The sequence below is a fragment of the Micrasema longulum genome, unplaced genomic scaffold, assembly GCF_059751315.1.
Source record: "Micrasema longulum isolate JH-2025_06_02 unplaced genomic scaffold, ASM5975131v1 h1tg000266l, whole genome shotgun sequence".
Lineage (NCBI taxonomy): Eukaryota > Metazoa > Arthropoda > Insecta > Trichoptera > Brachycentridae > Micrasema > Micrasema longulum.
This window is the reverse complement of record NW_028277470.1, coordinates 42,893-61,739: the sequence shown is the minus strand read 5'-3', so window position 1 is coordinate 61,739 and position 18,847 is coordinate 42,893. Positions and strand designations below refer to the sequence as shown.

The 18,847-nt window shown below is 31.8% G+C and overlaps 1 long non-coding RNA gene across 1 annotated transcript in view; it reads left to right on the top strand.

The window, feature by feature from the left end:
• The window catches only part of LOC148283046 (uncharacterized), a 66,932-nt gene extending 48,407 nt beyond the window's left edge, over nt 1-18,525 (top strand). Inside the window, exon 3 of the long non-coding RNA XR_015821946.1 lies at nt 16,527-18,525. This is a non-coding gene — a long non-coding RNA (uncharacterized LOC148283046). The remainder of the gene's footprint in view (nt 1-16,526) is intronic.
• Nucleotides 18,526-18,847: the final 322 nt, after the last annotated feature.

Genomic DNA, 18,847 nt, shown 5'->3' with positions numbered 1-18,847 from the left:
CCAATTGGGTATAAAAAGTGTTTTCTTACGCGCGGTAAAAATAAGGTTATTAGGCCTGCAAATGCCTAGACTTCCATATTCCCTTCTCAAAAATTTTTTCTCTCTCTGTTGCAACAAATGTATATCTAAATAACTGTCTAGGGAGAAAACCCAGCCAATCTGATAACATTTGGAAAAACTCAAAACAATGTTGAAGAAAAACGGTGCTCGTAGGTACACTACAGTGAAGGTATCACAACCCATACTCATAATATCATCATTATCTATCATTACCAGTCGTGATAATGTTTTATGGCGCACTTTTTATGGTTATTTTCATCATTTTGCTTCCGTCCTTTTCTACCTGACGCCGCTGCACTTGTTTCCTACCGACAACTCACGTTTAATTGGTTTGTGTTTTAAATGAACGTAAAAATATGATTACGTTTCAGAGCAAATATGAAGATAACGTATTACAACAGAGATGAAGAATATAAACGACCGAATTTCTCCAGAGTATGCGTCGCTAGAACAGTTTAGAGACTAGAAAGAAAGTGTTACATTTTTATCGATTTAAAAAAAAAAAAATTAAATGGGAGTTGCTTTATTATTTACCTTGCTTATAATATACAAGGTTTATATTTCAAAAAGTGGATTTTTCTGCAATTAAATATCTTAAAATTAATCTAAACTATTGGGATCAGGAGGGATATATTAATGTGGGCTAATCAGGAACTTCTTAGCATCTGCTCACGTGGAGAGGAAACCACTTAAAACTCTTCAGGAGAAGCCGAAATTTTTATCGATTGTTGCGTGGTATGGTCGGTAATCCTGAGATCGTTATAAGCATTGGTTGTATATTTCTGATAATTATCTAAGGAAGCGTCAACAAAGATTGTTTCGTATTTCAATGGATCGTCCCACCGATAGTTTTGCCTGTTGGAAAGACTACTGCTATGCTGAACAACTTCGCTCTGGATGTTGATCTGTTTCATGTCTCTGAAGGGGTTTTCTGGAGCAGGATTCTCCTATTTCTTTGACAAGTAGTGTCTATCTTATATTTTGTTTACTTAAAAAAAAAAATTAGGTAGGCTTTAAATGTTATGAAATGTAATGTACCAACTTGTTTATATTATTCATGAAAGAAATTGAAGGGAATATATAAGTCTAGGAATTTCCAAGGCTAATGAACTGTCATTGCGTTGGTTAAGTAACCACTTTACACACTGTGTAAAATTCTATTCTATTCTCGTCTTAGTGGGAGGGGGTCAGTGCTTTGCAAGCCCTGACGTCACTACGACCAGTAAAGATCTATTGTGACTAGTCCCCGTGAATAGTGCTCGCCCTCCAAACCCAGGTCTATAAAGAGCCTGGCCACTGTGTGGAAAGCGAGAGTTTACATTTTGCTAAATCTCCCCCTCCAAGCCCAGATCCGTAAAGTATCGGGCTATTAGGTCGGGGGCGAGCTTTTTAACATCCTCAGGATTAACCAGTGGTCCCCCGAGAATGAGGTCCTTTTATGATGCAAAGCATGACATTAACCTATAATGTGTATGGGTGTTTTCTCACCTGCACTGCTAGAACATACATCTAGTTTTGGAAAGGTTCATTCTAGCAAGATGTTTGTTCAATGCAGTGCCCTGGGCGGGTTCTTGTGATAACCCTCACTTGATTTCGGTTGTGCTTTATTCGGTCAAAAGTGTAATATTTACCCTTCGCTAGAGTTTAAAAACCCATATTTATTTCATTATTTCATCTGTTATGTTATGTGAAATTAAAAAGCTGTAATCTTTATCTGTGCAGGTGAAATACATTTTTTAAGAGACTGAATTATTTCACCTTAATACTAGGCACCACTAGGAAACATATATATATATGTACCAGGCGCGTGCGATGACTTTTATCAGTAGGGATGCAATTTTTTTTTATCGTGTTCTTACTTTTAGTAGATAAGATCGTAGACATACGTACTTACATTATTATAAAACTTACACATCAAACAGTTACGTCGTAATTGTTCATTTATAAAAATTAAAATTTTAATTTAATAAATCTTAGGATTGAATAGGCGTTTGATAAAAAAATAATTTGTATAGCTGAAAAGTTTTACTTAAATTTTAAGTAAAATTAAATTAAATATTGCAAATAATCACTTCAACAAGGTGCGCTTAAGGAATCATATTATACGCTATCTAAGTTATCCATTGAACAAGACCCGAGATAGTCGTTCTTAAATTTGGGCCAAATGCCAATAATATGCCACTTTAAACTTAATGCTAAAAGTTATAAGGGTTATTTTTTCTTTGCATTATACAAATTGGATGCTCTTATCACTCAGAGTCTCGTACGAGAAATCTAAAACGCCATGAAGCCAAAGCGCGTGCGCGAAAATTCAGACATTTACTATGAGAACTAGGCGCAACTCGAAAAGAAGCATCCCGCGTATATAACGAATACTATCAAGGACAAGATACCTAGATATTCAGTACGTACGCGTACGTTGAAATAGAAAATACGCATACGTAGCTGATCTGGGAATGTATAATGAAAACATTACTAGAATCGCTGGCACCCAAACGTTCTCAGTAACAAATACATTTGTGTTGATTTTATTTTGTATATATAATGTTTTTTTAGTAAAATACACAGTATTTTCATATTTTCAAGGGATGCGCCGCATCCGCAGTGTCCATGGACGGAACGTGCCTGATACATACTCGTATATATTCCAATCTTCTTCTTGGACCTACATTTTTATTTGTTTATTTGTTTAAATTTAATGTTGTGCACACAGTGCTATGTTAATATAAATCTAGACAATATTACGAACAAAAAATAAACCTAACACAGCACCAATTACGTACACAACACAATATATGAAACAACTATCTAACAGTACAACAAGATGTAAGAAAAATTTGTGCTTTATTTATTGTGGATAACTTATATAGCGCCATTTTCGTAATAAAATACCTCAAGGGCGCTTTACATGGTGATTCTACTGTTAAGTTAATTTAATTGAAGCTTTAAATTTGTAATTTGATTAAAATAACTTATTTTGTTGTCACGTGCTACGGATTTATTCAAATGATTTAGAGAACAAGTGGGTTTTAAGTTTTTTCCGAAACATCACTTCACTTTCACAGCCTCGCACCTCTGCTGGGAGAGCATTCCATGCCATAGGGCCTGCGACCGCAAATGCGCGCTCACCAAATTTAGTGCGCTGTTTGCGTAGAGGTATAATAACTTTTCCTCTCGCCGTAGACGTAGCTGATCTAAGCGTGAGACGCCTGTCAGCTAGTTCATCTGGAATGCATAGTTCCCTTAGATATTCCGGAGCCGAGTTGTGCAGTGACTTATACATAAGCCAACAGAGTTTGTATTCGACCCTCTGTGGAAAACGTAGCCAGTGTAGTTCCCGAAGTAGTGGAGTGATATGACTGAACTTAGAGATTCCGAAAATAAGTCTCGCTGCGGCATTCAATACAGATTGTAGGCGAGTCATTTTGTTCATTGGTAGACCTGCATAGATACCATTACAATAATCGACTCTAGACACTACAAACGCATTTATTAATTGACGGGCGGCATCAACCGGCAAATTTTTGCGTATGCATTTAATTTGTCTCAGCTGGTAGAAGCATGAACTTATCGTTCTACTAATTTGAGCGTCAAGAGATAGGTCAGAATTGAGTAAAACTCCCAGCTTTGTGTGAATTCACTAGCGATCGTGTTTTTATTGTTGTGAGTATGAAATGTAGTGCGTGGAGTGAGGTGTATGGAGTGATGTGTATAAGATGTGGTGTTTATGTAGTGTGTATTCTATACCTAGTTTAGTTTATTATTGTTTCTGTTTATTTTCAAAGAGGCTAAATGATACTAATATTACAGTAACTTTAAACTTTGAACTATTTATGTATATTTGTTTATAAAACAATATTTTGAGTTTGGTTAAATGCTTGTAAACAAATACTTGATTTCACCCCCTAGGGAACAATAAAGATTAACACATTGCAACGGAGATAAATAATATTTTAGAGAATGCAATATGAAAGTCTAGACATTTACGGGGCTTATGACCTGTCATAACTTTACGAAAAATCGTCAAACGGGAAAATTTAATAACGGGTTTCAAACAGACAGATGGTGAGTGTTACACAGTTTATAAAGTGACGACTTAAACCACCCAATGACAGCTTAAAAACCTTGTAAATGCCTAGAGTTTATATTCCCTTCTCTAAAATGTTCTCCATCTCTATTGTAATTTCTTGATTTAATACAAAGTTATCAAAAGGCCGCAATTTTATAATAGGTACACTTTAATTAGTTAGCGATTTTACTAACCTTACTAATCTCAATTGTAATACCTATGTTAGTACAAAGTTTACAAGAGGCCACAGTTTTATGATAGGTACACTGTAATTAGTTTGCAATTTACTAACCTTCAATACAGCTGACGGAGCAGGCCCCAATTTGAACGCCTACAATGTTTGCCTTGTAAAAATAATAACCAATCTTATTATAATAATAAAATTAAGTTCAGGCAGAAAACGGGCCGCTGAAACATCACAAGAGTAGGCCGGCAAAAAGTTGGGTGGTCGTAAAAAGTCCACCGTTTCCCATTCCGCCTACTCTGCCTGTTCCATACAGATTAGGTTAACGAATGTAATAAAGGAACTTTTTAATTGCTTCGCGCACTCGACCTACAGTAAAACCTTATCTCCCTCTCGACGGTCGACTATTTCAGTTCGTTACATATTGTTTCAGGGCCAGACCAGGAACGCTTAAAAGGAGGGATGTTCTCATGACGATCCAAGAAAAATATCAAATAGCTGTAACAATATTAAATTTGAAAAGAACGAATGATTGAAAAACAATATAAGGTAAATAAATACTGAGCGACGATTTCACTTAAAAATAATGCAATGAAAAATAACACTGGTCAATATGGTTTTTATTACATGAGTGGTGCACTTCATGCCGTTTTTTTTATCCTGTTTTCAAATATGTATTTGGAATCGGAAATTTCAGACCTTCGGGAAATTCGATACAAAAAATATTTTCTTACGCGCTGTAAAAATTAGAGCATAAATTTTTACGGCAGTTTCTTGAAAATGTACGAAAAAAATAATTGAAAAAAACGAACACCTTTGAACGACCGACGACTTTGTTAGCATGAATCAACCAATAATAAGAGAGTTGTGAAATATTTCCGGTTCACGGTAAGGAAAGGACCAATCGGCAGAACTGACTAGTAATTTTAAAAAAAAACTGAGTAATTAAAAAAAACTTTTAAAAACATCGTGCTGATAATACGACAAATCAAAATTTAAAAAGTAAAATTTGGCTTAGTCGTCTAATAACCAATTTGTTTTTTTTAAACCACTGAACTTTCTCTTTTCTCTGTCACCTACAGAATTTTTTAATTTTTTATTTCGAATACAAACAGATGTACAGGTTAAATTAATATTAAAAAAAAAAAAAACTACATAAAATGTATTCATAGTTGGGCCTGCCATCCAATTATATGTATTCACTAAATAATACTGTAATAAAGCGACGACGCCTTAAAGTTAAAACTATATAAAAAATAAATATACCATATATTAAAATAAGATAAATATGGACAAAACAAGGAGATAGTGGAAAGGAAAAGAAGAAAATTGATAAGGAGTGGTAAAGGATGATTGAAGGAAAGTAAGAGTGGAAGATTGCATTTGATTAAATGATTTAATGAATTATGAATGAAGAGCATGAATCAAGCCTTTTAATTCTCTTCTATACATATTGTATGGAGTGTTAAATATATCAAGACTATTAAACTTTTTTTTTGTGTTTCACATATGCGAGGGATCGTAGAATGTTACCGATGAATGTTTCCAAAGCCATGTTGTGATATGTAAATTGAAATTAATGTTTTTCCTTTTTTGTACCACAACAGGCTTGGAGGCCCAATTACTGTGATAATTTACAGCGCAGAACACCCAGGCTTGATAAAAATCTAATTTTTCCAACCGGAAATCGAACCCGGAACCTTCCAAGTGCGGGTTGAGTATCTTAGCCACTACACCGCGGAGGTCACCATTAATTTTTCATTCTTTACAAATTCACAAATCGCAAGTCGCAATTCCAAATTCTTGTAATTAATAAAAAAAACCTATGTGCAACCATTGTTAGGAGGCGCGCGGAAAGCACCGGTTGACCGATCCTTAGAATTTTCACGGTCTAACCCTGTGACTTTATGTGATTACCTACCAGCATATCTGTATAATATTTAACAATGTTGATAATGTAATGAGAACGCGCTTTTAGAATAATGGGCCACGTCTGACGCGATAATATTTTAATGCCTTCTTATTATTGAATTCAACCAAATGAGTGCAGTGTTGATTTGCCGACCCCAGTAAGATAAGCACTAAATTTGTTGAAATAATTCATGTTTCAAATAAACTGTTCATAACCTGTTTTTAAAAGGTGTATCAAAATTAAACGCAATGGTAATATCATAGAATTAAGAATAGTCCAGAAGGAGCGTAGAATCATATTTGAATGCATCGGACTGTGTCCAAAAAACCCCCCACTTTGCCCCACTTTCACCGCGCACATACGTGAAGTCACCGCGTAATGTTGCCAGATCGCGAAAAATATAATCATAACACAAATGTAAGATAAATATATATATTTTCTAAGGTTCTCTAAAATTTTATTTTACATGCGGAGGCATTGACACAAAAGAGTAGATAAAGAAATGGTAATTTAATAAGAGTAATCGAATTAAAAAACTTTGAACATACAAAATGTAATAAATCTTATTTTACAAAAAGCGGATATTTTAAACAATAAATGATGAGCAAAGTAGCGTAAAAAAATTGACTACCCTGGCGACACTAACAAAATGTCCATTTTGTTTTCTTTGACAATCAGACAAATGGAAAAAAAATAATTTTAAGCATTCCTACTTACACATGCATTTGTGACTCATGAAATGTGAACCCTATCCTGTTTCTTTTTTATCCCAGCAGTATTTCTACACTTTAAAACGACACAACATGGCATAGTTGAATTCAAATCGGGAGTTGCGTACTGAGTGATGTCTACAAAGAAACTAATGGGTCAAAACGTAAAACTACTCCTTTAGGGGTGGTTTAATCACCTTCTGTCTGATACGCGTATGCGGTTTCTGGACTATTTCTAATTCTATGTGTAATATACTATATGTAATGCTGAATTATCATAGAAAATTTAATTAGTGTACGAGTTTCATTTACCTACCCTTATGTAAGTCAAAATTACAATTGAACGTAGTTATGCAGAAAGCAGCCAGCTATAGGAAAAGTAAAACTGAGATAATAGCACTTTTGTGGAAAGAGTGGACAATCACAACAAGTGAAATGTTTTTTTTACTTTGACACATCGCAGCATTTGGGAAACAAGGTTCTATCAAACAAAATATGTTTTTTTACATTTAACTTTTATTATATTTAGATTTAAAAATCGGTTCTTTCTGCATCAAAATTTTAATGAAAAGCGAAATCCTTAATTATTATTAAGTTTATTAAGACAATATTAATAAAAAATATTAGATAAAATAATGTCTTCATTTCAATCTTTCATGTCTCAAGAAAATGATGAACCTACCTACATAGAACCTTGTTTCTCCAATGCGAGAAAATGAAAAATAATGCATTCATTTATTTATTTTACACTTTACATACATATACAATTTTACATACAAGGGCCGGGTATATTGCCTTGAGGAATTTTTTTCCTACCTACCCAAACCGTTTAGTTTGAGAAAATTATAAGTACATGGACATATTTTAACAGAACACAATTTTAAATAACAAGTTTAAACAAAAACATTTGTTTTCTTTATAATACAAAAAAAAATTGTTTTATTTGACCAGTTTTGATTTCATGACGATAAAGTCTGACTGACCACACCACCTAATAAACAGCCAGCTCTAGTAATACTCTGATGTAGGTATGCTGGGTCATTATGTATTGAAATTACTTAATATTTATATTAGTGTACTTTATTGTGACGAATCACTCAATTGATTTGTTATTTTAGATTACTTAGTAATTTAATTATGTATTAAAGAAGTCTGGCTGACCATGCAACCATAAATATGCATTTTGCAGAGAACCGCCAGATCTAATATTTAATTATTTATTAAAACATGTTTTTATTATTTTCAAATGAATGAATTTATTTACCAATTTTAATTTATTAACGAGAACTAGTTTTCTGGAGGCATTATTCTTCCCATCAGCATCCACACCGTAAGATTTTTCTAGTGCTGCGGGTGTTTTCAACAAATTGAGTTTGTGATTAGCACTATTTTTAGGAGATTATTACAGTTTTTTGTATGAAAGCGGCCTGACTGTTTTTAGCAGAACATAGAATCAACTTTACTGCACTCGATACCAACATTTTTTTTTCAAAATTATAGACTGGGTGCTTTCTGGATAACTACGTTAATTAAATCCTTTAATTTATCCATCTTACAACAAACTATCTATTACTTACATATTTAAAAGGGGTTTGTACCCCTGTCTTTACATTAGACTGTATTATACAGCAAACTTCCGTCGTCATCACCAAAGTACTTTCCAAACGACTCAAATTTTTACCGGACACTGAGCTATGAGAAGTTAGCCATATAGGTTTAAATTAAGGAAATATGACTTTTGTCCATGCGATGATATTTCTGCACAGAGTATCGAACATCTGTTATTTCAGTGCCTATTTTTCCGTTTACATCGCCATAATCTTGAACAGAATGCAGGAAAGATAAATTATCTTTAACAGATATCCACACTGTAGTTAAGAGTAGTTATTTTATTTTATTTGGGAAATCAACAGTTCTACATACATATTTTCAGTAAACAAACAGATATAGTGTATAAACTCAGAACTAATAACAGATTTCCACATAGTATACAAAGTTAGTAAAGAAAATATATTACATATCAAATAAATACATACAATTTATACATTTAAAAATGTTATTTTCATGTACTCAATAATCAAAGATTTTTTAAATATTTATTTTAAGAACATTAAGTTACTGTAAATTGGGCGGGATAAGGACTAAAATGCTTGAAGAGAGGATAAGGAGGGGAGGGGAGATGTACATATTTATTATTATAATGTCTACTAAGTTACATAATACATTTTTAGTGTAAATTTTTAATTTATCACGCGCCATTGTTCTTGGACTTTTGCAACAATGGTGATTGGACTTATAAAGATAATAAACCAAAATCAGCGATCGAACATCCCATTTCCAAGAAAAACAAAAAAGATTTTTCCGAGTACCTTAGCCTTGTTCATGACACGTAAGGCAAATACAGGGGTCCAAATACAAAAAATATATATATACTATCAATAGTTTTTTATGTAAAGTAGTAAGGATCAACTGATGTATCTTTGTCGTAAAAATATATCATTCAACCTCCATATTATTTAACCGTTAATAATATAAATGAATACCTGAAATAATATTAAAAAAACTAATTAGGTGTTAAAAAAATAATGAGTTTTGAGAATTGTAATAAGTAAAATACTTGATTATTATTTATTATGTATTCCAAATAGTTTATTATGTATTCCTCACTGGGATATTCCCAGCCGAATAATATATTTCACAAGTTTTTTGGTGAAAGAACTTTAAAAAAAAAATATATTATTCAGTACCTACATAAAACATATTTTTTCAATATTTTCTTTTGCTAAAAACTGTTTAATACTAATGGTTGACATGAAACATTTATTTTCAAAGGTTTTTTACATTAGAATATTTCATAGTCCCTGGACTGGCACCTGAAAAGCCTAAGACTGATCATCTTACGTTCACGTAACAGAAATGATCAAGAAACGTTGCGCTTGATGTATCAATGCAGTGCCCTATACACCATTAGGTATAAAAAGGGAACGGTAATGATGATAAATGCTACAAAATTAACTACACAAAATTTTATTTTAGATAAAATACGTTTAATACAATTTGAATTTTTTTTTGACAAATAACATTTAAAAAAAAATGTTTCTAATAAATTTATAATTAAGATACATAATATTATTATTATTCAATAACGCGTAGGAGGGTTATATGTTTTAGGTATTGATAGGGTGTTAGTAAGGACACTTTTAATAATTATTATAGGTATGTAAACATATATAGTTATAACTGCGTATCATACCCCTTACCCCTATAAATAATTATTGTGATATGGGGTTGACCGATATCAATTACTCTAATGAATTGAAAAGATACAAATGGAAGGGTGTTCTGTGACTTAGAGGGAGAGTTGGTCTGGTTAGGGTAGAAAAAATAATAAATACTTACAATAAATATGTAAGTACAAGATGGCCGCATTAAATATATTTATAATAATGCTTATTTTCATTCCAGCATGATAGGGCGGGTTGTGCAGTACCCAGCCGAATATTACAAATTCAAAGAGGTGTAAACATAACATACGTTTAGAAAATAAGACAGAATACGTAGTACGTAGGTATTAAAAAATCAAATCAAATTAAAAAAAACAAAAATAAAAAATCTATGTCATACACATACCACCTTTTGTATGTCTATTTCAGTGTCCTGATCCTGGGCTGCTATTACCTCGATTCCTACCAGCACCAGTATTCCATCGTTGCCATTGGTTATTTATTAAATATGATGTTTATTAAAATTACAAAATATTATTTTTTGATCTGATTAGTTTAATAAATTTTTAAAATCTGACTGTGTATATGTATGTATGTATGTTTGCATATATATGTGTGTACATGTATGTGTGTGTATATTTGTAACATCAAATAACATTTGTAATCATAGAATTATAATATACCAGAAGGCGCATAGAATCATGTTTGCATACATCGCACTGTGTCCAAAAATCTGACTTCCTAACTGCGCGCATGCGTGAAGTGGCCGCGCAATGTTACCAGACTGCGAACAACTTATCATCATAACACAAATATAAGATAATTTTGCGTATTATTATGTTATGTTTTACCACAACAAATATTTTACTGACTGGACTATAAAAAAACAGGTACTTTTATGAGGCAAATGTAAAAAAGAATTAAATAATCATTTAGTAATTAAGTAAATTAATATCATTAAATATTACGTTTATTAATAGAAAGTCGCGAAAAAAAATTGACCACCCTGAAAATACTAACAAAATATCTACCGTGTTTTTTTTAATAATGAACTGATGGTAAAATAATAGAATTCTTAAATGATACTATTTGTAAATTCGCTACTTACACCTGAAAAATGATCCCACCCCATTCTCTTTTAATCGCAGCCGTATTTTGACAGTTACAAACGTCACAACACGGCAGAATTAAATTTGAATCGGTAGTTGCGTACTAAGCAACATCTACAGTGTAACTAATAGCCAAAACGTAAAACTACTCATTTATGAGTAGTTTTGTTGACTTTAGTTTGATGTGCATATGCGGTTTCTGGACTATTATCATTGTTTGAAATACTATTTTTTTTATTTGAAATTATATAACTTCAAATCTACTAAATAACTGTAACGGTGTAAGCCACTCTTTATGTTTAAGAGCTTGTCTCTTTGAAAAGTTACAGTTTTAAGATTAACTAATTATATAAAAGTAGATTTTGATAGAGAAAAAAACATTTGTCATTTCATGTAACTATATTAATAAATAAGTCTATTTAAAAAAAAAATATTATTAATTTCTTTTTTGCACCACAACAGGCCAGGAGGCCCAATATCATATTTATCTTGGTACATAAATCAAAATTCTTAAGTTTAATAAATATTAATATTTTAATCAATTTGTTTACATCGTTTTATTTCAATCTAATTCAATATCAACAATATTTTGAGTTTGTCAAATTTTTCGTAGACATGGACTGGATTCAACTTCCTGGGGAGCTGTTAATATTAACATATTACAAAAGAGATGAAGATTAAAGCTCTTTAACTTCACAAACATCAACAGATGAGAGAATCGAAGGAATATAGGTGTTCAAATATGGGCAGAATGGTGAATGTTACACTGTGTGTAAAGTGGCCACTCAAACCAGCCAATGACAGGTCGTAAGCCCTGTAGACGCCTAGACCTTTATATTACCTTCTCTAAAATGTTCTTCATCTCTGTTGTAATATGTTAATAAATAAATATCATTAACGGTTTAATTTTTAAAGTTTTCGGCTCTTCCACTTTATCTACTTATTTTTTATATATTTTTTTAAGAAAATACACACTTGCATAGATTCAAATCAGTATTTGATTACATATTAAAGTTAATGCAGTTCTACAAAACAAACTGCAACTCAATAAATTAATAAATAATAAGCATCTACCTACTTTATATATTTTAAAAAAATACATTAAATTAAGTATTTACTTTCATTCGAAATTAATAAGCTCTAAAAGCAGGGTGTAAATTTCCCCGGGCATAAAATTATTTTATCATCTACTTTCTAGTTAGTAGATTCTAAGCTCAAGCATTTTTATGCGTAAAGTTTCTCATTGTATCACATCCCTCGGTGCAAAATAAAATATAAAGCTAAGTAAGGGAACGTGTCGGAGGAAACGGATATAACCTTTTGGAATGCCTCGGCCACCCTCTATTAAAGAAGTTTTCGTAGGGTGGATTGGGCGTATAACATTTTATTAAAAGGGCCTCAAACTCCCCCCATACGTAGGTATGTAATAAAACGTAAATATTTAGAGTTTGCGGGAAATGAAAATTGTTATCTTGGTTTGTGTATTAATTTATGTACACAAATATGCCAATTGATGAGTACTATTGTCATATTTTTAATACTTATATAATTAATGTATATATAACCTTTGTACCGTCTAATATCAAGCCATATTAATTTGTAGGTTTGCAATATTCTTTTAAATAATGTGGAAAATATAAAATAGGTGAGTGCAATTACAAAAATATACACAGGTACTCTATGCCGTGCTGGTACTATTTTCTACGTCATTTTTAATCTACATAAATAATACTATCGCAATACACAAAAAATACAGTAACAATAGATTGTCTTTGTAACGGTATTCTATGCGATGTTTTTGTACCTATCTTTCTGGTACTTTAATTTGTTTTTTGTATATGTGTAGGTATTTTTTCATTTTAAAATGTATTTTTAAATTTGTAAATAGTTTAATAATCTCTGTATATGTAAAAGCCCTTTAAGCGTTAATAAATAAACAAATAAAGCCATATGCTATCTCGGTAAAACTTCAAAAAAATAATATATGTGTGAGAAAATTGATGTTTTACTGATGCAAATTTCTGCTTCTAACCTATTATTAATTAATATAATTAATATAAATATTTCAAGATTATAATTGCTTTTATAACTTTTGATTTATTTTCTTTTTTTTAAACACTCTTTTTTTAACTCAATTTTATTTCTTAAACTCAATTTTTATTCTTATCTTTCACTAAACTTAATCTTTATTATTACTTAAATTGATTTTACACTCTTATTTTATATAATTTATGAAAGATGGTGGAGTTCTATAATTGAGAATATATGTAAAGAACGTTAGTTATGCTTACTTAAAAAATGTATGTATTTTATTTATTCTTGTTGAACTTCCAAATAATTTTTTTTTTTAAATAAAAAAAACACGAAAGATTCTATTAGCTACGTTTTTTATTTTTCCTACGTTTATTTAAATGTAAATGAAAGTCATAATTATCACAATGCTTTAGTCAAAAAGGTGGCTTTTGTTATTATTTTTATTCCATCAAGTTTAGCAATGTGTAAAAAAATATATTCTAGCTATTGTAAATATTAAAATCTACAATGTTTTGAGTATGTCGGAATGCTTGCAGACTGGCTGGATTTCCTCCCTAGGGAGTTATTCTTATTTAAATTTGTTGCCATAAAGAGTTGCAACTTCACAAAAGTCAACAGATGGAAGAGTTTAGGAAATGTGGATATTCAAACAAAGGCAGAATGGTGAATGTTACACAGTGTGTAAGTGGCCACTTAAACAAGCCAATGACTGCTCATAAGCTCTGTAAATGCCTATTCTTCCATATTCCCTTCTTAAAAGTGTTTTCTCTCTTTGTTGCAACAAATTTAAATATTTATAGCTAGTTAAATATTAAGAGTTATTTTATTTATTCCAATAATTTAATTCTAATACTTATTGTATTTCTTTTCTATTTATCCTAACTCACTACATGACTTTGTTCTTATTGGACTAAAAAGTGATAAACTAAATAAATACAATGATCGTATGACATAGGTTGTCATTTTCAGCTTTCCTACATTGTCTAGGTCGTTTAATGACTTTTTTCAAAAACTGTTACATACTAGTGTCCTGTCTTTTTTTTCTTTTGTAGGTGGTACCAAAATGACAACAAATTGTAACTAAATATGATTATTGGATTAGCATAGATAAAAAACGTAAAAATCTTTGTAACGAATTTAAAAAAAAGATGTGACAAACCTGGAAACACAAGATGACTTTTGTATAATCATAATAAAACTAACGCATATATTGAGAGGTAGGTAGTATGGGCCTGCCAACGCACTAACGCAACGCGTCACCAGCAGCTACATAACTAAATTCAGACTCTGTTCGTCCAGCGCTGGTTTCGGTTGTTCCAATACGACATAGTTAACAAATTTCAACATTAACGTAAGTACATTAAATTTATATATTACGGTTACATTCAGACAGTATTGTTAGCATTCATTACATCCTATTTTTCCTTAATTCAGTTAATAATAAACTCCACGCGAAAATGTAAGTGAAATATTTTATTTATGCAAGCCCAAAACTTAATTTATGCAACAAAACTTTCAGGTCAGTCGAAATTCCATATAATCATTCTTCACACGAAAACATACTAAAGTAGATATTCAAATTGAAATGAACCGATGTAAAAACAAAATATTAACCGTGCATTATTCAAAATATTTTCATGGCTTTTTATTTTGAGCAAATATGAGAAAGAAAATGAATCGAACCTCATTTCAAGCATCGTCAACGTTGGAAATCGACTTTTTGTTCACAATAGATAGTAAATATTCAAAATAAAACCGCAAAAACTTTAACAATCATGTGTATAAGTCTTTAACTTCAAAAACAACGTTATAACTTTTGTCACGTTGTTTTTAATTAATAATTCATAAAATTCAAAAACCCACAATAATATTTTTTATTGATTCGATCCAACACCTTAAATAAATGCCACATTTATACGTATAAACCATAAATTTTACCTAAAGTACCTTCTCTTTTAACAACCATGCCTTAACCCTATAGACACCTATAATGTTGTACCGCCAAATATACATGTATTCTTATCAAGGAAAGTTTTAAAGAGCTTTATTTTAAAGCTCCCTCCTCTGCGCAGAGCTTTGTTTGTATATCGCTATGTAGACTTTAGTCGTAAATTCAAAGCACCACGTTCATGGTATAACCAAAACTCAGACTGTTGGCAACCCCCATACTTTATTGCTTTAGTAAAAACAGGGTAGGGCATATCAAGCCTATATAGTATTAATATATTTTTTCATAAGTTACAATTGATTTGGCTTACTGTCTTTAGACGTTTTATTTATAAAGAAAACGTATTTATACCAAATTAAAATATCATTTTTATTTGCCTGTACACCTTTATAGTGGTGCATAGGGCGCTGAATTGTTACTGAGATTATAGCTTATTTGATCATGACTTTATGTTAAGGTGATTGGTTTAGATTTGGTTGCTTATATGAGTGCAGTGAAATACTGAAATTTACAATAAAGCAAACAATTTTTATTTTTACACTACACTCGAGTTTAATATTAATAAGAACACAACAATTTAAAAGTGCAAATATAAATAAAAATGTAGAACGAACTTTAATTTCATATTTTCACCCGATGCTGGGTAATTCTGAACACCCGAAACTTTTATTGTTTAACATTAAACTCGTCTGTGGCGTAAAAGTTCAATTTTTTTTACAATATTTTGAGTTTGTCCAAATGTATGTAGACAAAATATTGGATTTTACCCCCTAGGGAGTCATTAAGATTAACAAACTACAACGGGGATGGAAAACATTTTAGAGAAGAGAATATGGAAGTTTAGGAATTTACAAAGCTTATGACCTGTCATTAGATGGTTTAAGTGGCCACTTTACACACTGTGTAACATTTACCATTTTGGCTATGTTTGATCATCCATATTTCTTCGATTCTTTCATCTGTTGATTTTAGTGAAGTTAAATAGACTTTCATATTCCCTTCTCTAAAATGTTTGCCATCCCTGTTGTAGTTTATTAACAAAATGTATTATTTATTTTATATTTAAAATATTATTCCACAAAGTGTATGGCGGAATAAAAATTGATGTACTGCAATGTTAGCCCACCAACTACATATATCAATGTTACGTTTCAACCCTGCCAGGAATCAAACATGGAACCTCATGATGGCGAACTCGATATCATTCTTTGTCTTGATTGTCCTTGTCTTGTTTTAGAATGTTTTATGTGATATTTAAATCTAACTTTTTTGGCAGCCCTGATGGCTGAGGGAGCTTTGCTGGAGTGTGCAGATTATATACGAGCAGGGAGGAGAGGGTGGGGATCTCCATTTTACGACAGGGATAAGCCAAAATATCTCCTTGCAAGCAGCAACCAACCTCCCAAGATTGCCCCTTCTACTCCCACGCAGAAGTCAGGTTCTTCAATCACAGAGCACGAAATACATGGAAATGAATATCAAATAAAAATGACAAATTAGTTAGATATCTCTACATAATACTTAAGACATGGTAATAGATCACATACCTTTTATTTACGCCTAAAAATAAATTGGTATTCGTTTTATTTTGGAATATTAAATATTTTTTTAAACTTCAACTGCAAGACTGTTAATACACACATGTATGGGTAAACAACAACAACATTAACATCAGGATGAAGGGATACTGTCCACAGACGAGCAATGCCTGAAGTCAGGCGTGATCATCATCCTCAGACAAGAGGAGCGGATTAAAGAGAGATATAGAAATGGTACAGGGCGTTAACCTGCGCGGCTCGTAGAACATTTTTAGGAGAATAGGGTTATTATGTTAAAATTATATTTCATATGTATTTAGAGACGAATTTTTACGATTCTAATGATATAACTATCAATGTAATCAAAACTAGTTTTCAATTATAATTTTCCGGTTTACAAATGAGCACATACAAAATGGCTCACAGTGGGGTCTTTTCGCGTTTTTTATTATTTTTATTTTCAAATAAGCAAAAAATTACGACGGGAATGGTATAAGCATTTTTTTCGTGCTACGTCGGACAAATTTTCATATTTTGAATTACCCGAAAACGAGACCTTATGCGCCCCGTGGGACAAACGGCACGTGTGACGTTTTGGCGCCAAACTTGTACGCAATGTTACGTTAGAAGTTATTAGAAGCCCAGTCGGCGGTCGTAACGCGTGACGTCAAAATGACGTGATGGCAACTGAGAGCCGTTTTGCAGTGCCCATTTTAACCAGAAATTTTAAACTAAAAACTCGTTTTGAAAACATTGATGGATTTATCATTAGAATTGTAAAAATCAGCTCTAAATATATATAATATTTTTAACGTTATTTGCGACTTGTGAAAACACCCTGTTGGCTTCACGTCATGTTGACGTCACTCGTTATGACCACTGACTGCGCTTCTAATAAACATACCGTACAAGTTTGACAATAAAACGTCATACGTGCCGTTTGTCCCACAAGTCACGAAACGTCTTATTTTTGAATAATTCAAAATTTGCATATTTTAAACCTTTGTAGATAATTTATCCGACGTCTCACGAAAAAAATATGAATACTGTTGCCATAGTATTTTATTACTCATTTAAAAATTTTAAAAAAAAACGGGAAAAGACCCTCCTAAAGTATAAATTCAAAACAAAATAGGAATAACGTTGTTATTTCTTTTTATGAATACATTGAACAAAATCGGTTTGAGAATCTAGACATTGTAACATTTCGTATAAATTCATTCGTCGGAGTCGCTCCCTTGCCTTTGTTATCTTTGAGTTTCATTAGTTTTTTATAGCCAATGCTTGAGAAAGTGGAATTCGTACGGAGCCCTATCATTTGCTGAAATGTCTGAGATTGGTATAAAGAACAAATATTAACCAAACTAACTCTCCCCGCATAGCTATTTTACTGATTTATACTACAAACTAATAAAAGCGCTTAATTAAAAAACATTGAAAAACTTATATGTTTTCTTTTACTTATTCAATAAGAAAATATTCTAAATTTGTTGCAACAGGGAGGGAAAATATTTTTAAAAGGAAACATGGAAGTCTAGGCATTTACGGAGCTTATGCCCTATAATTGGCTGATTTCAGTTTCAATCTTTAAGTCACATTTGTTCCATTTTACAGTAAGGTATTTTATAAATAACGTTTTTGATTCCGTTCATACAGTTAAATTTATACAACATAATCTTATTTTTTGGAAAATTCTCATGTTCTTGCCGATTGAGCGAAACTGGTGAATGGTAAGTTGTTTGTAGGTACTTTATTTGGTTATCTGCATTATTCTTCTTAACCTTAACAATTTGCTTATTGATTTTTGGTAACCTACCTCTATAATGTTGCCCACCTGGGACCAAATAATTTATTTCAACCTACACTGACCGCTACATAGGACCGCTGCAGAACAGCGTTTTTTTTTTGAAAATTAATAACCTACTGAGTCTAAAAACGGCTTCCGGGTGGGTAATTGGCGGTCTCCGTGGTGTAGTAGTTAAAACACTTGACTTAAGCACGGAAGGTTCCGGGTTCGATTCCCGGTGAGAACACAAAAATAAATTTGATTTTTTTCAAG